This window comes from Monomorium pharaonis, unplaced genomic scaffold (assembly GCF_013373865.1).
Source record: "Monomorium pharaonis isolate MP-MQ-018 unplaced genomic scaffold, ASM1337386v2 scaffold_430, whole genome shotgun sequence".
Taxonomy (NCBI): domain Eukaryota; kingdom Metazoa; phylum Arthropoda; class Insecta; order Hymenoptera; family Formicidae; genus Monomorium; species Monomorium pharaonis.
In genome coordinates this window covers 6,047-7,416 of record NW_023415726.1, presented here as the reverse complement: position 1 = coordinate 7,416, position 1,370 = coordinate 6,047, and positions in this window count along the sequence as shown.

Genomic DNA, 1,370 nt, shown 5'->3' with positions numbered 1-1,370 from the left:
CACTATTTTGATGTTAACACATCTTTAAATGTCCTGCAATGTCCTCTTCTAAAAAAATGTAAAAGATTTGTTGCGAAAAAGTGTTACCTCAACTGAAAATTTTTTAGAGTAACTAGATCTTATAAGTGTTAATATATATATATATATATATATGAGTGTTAATTTATTATCGTAATATTACTATGCTAGTTCAATTTAAGAGCACTTATTACTACTGTTTCTCTTTTAAATATTTAAATATAGAGACGTTTAGATATAAAAGGAGGTTGTAAAAAAAGAAGAAATTGAAAGCATAAATATTATGTGTCATGTTAAAGTTATGTAAGATTCCAGCAAATTAATAGATATAAAGAAAGAATGAGGAGATTAATTAGCTAATAGGTGTAAAATCTAAATAAATGTATGTAATTAAATAATAATATAAACTAAATGTCTTTTTTACAGAAAAAAAATGAATTTAGAGAAAATAAACTTTTTTTGTTTTGTCTTAAATAAGTCAAATTTTACTTATTTTTAACAAATTTTAATAATTTTGTACATAACATTACATTATATTAAAAAAGAAATACTTTTAGATAAATGTACCTTTATGTATTAAATTTTTTATGTACTTATTACAAATATTAGTTTAATCTACAAAAATAAAAAAATTAATTAAAGATAACCGTAATGTTTAAGAATAAAATAAGCCTTAAGAGATTTTGTTCTTGTGATTAATAATTATTTTAAATTGATTTAGAAAATAGGGGTTTAATTTTTTCTTAATATATTAGTTATTTTTAATTTGTAATTTATTTTTGATTTGGACTTTAAAAGCATTTTATTCTCACTTAGTTTATATAAATATCTCCAAAAAATAGTTTCTAAAAAATATAATTTAGAAAATAAAATAAATAAACCTTAATCAGTTCAGGTATTTTAGTAACACGCCTTGATTAATTAATGTCAGCATTGTCAGCAAACTTAAACGTTGATTTAAATCTTCTTTCTTTCTTTCTTGTTGCTGTTATCACGTGCGATATCGCACGTTCGCTTTGTGTCTTTTTCGTGCAGAAGCCGAAGTGTTTTTTCTAGAGATCGTGAAAGCATAAAGGAGAGAGAGACGATGTATAAAAGTTGATTTAAAAAGTGAACTATTAACTTATCTATTGCTTTTTTTGGTGACTCTTTAAAGAAGAAAATAAAATGAAAGATTACATCTGCGTGGTCTTGTTGCTAGTATGCGGAGTAACTTATTTTCCTACGCAAGTACAAGGTACGTAGCAAGTGTTATAAATTACGTTAATTTGCTGACTAGAAAATTATTAAAAAAAAAGATATAATGTTGTATCCGGTTATCGCAAAATTAAAAAATGTACAAAGAGTTTAGC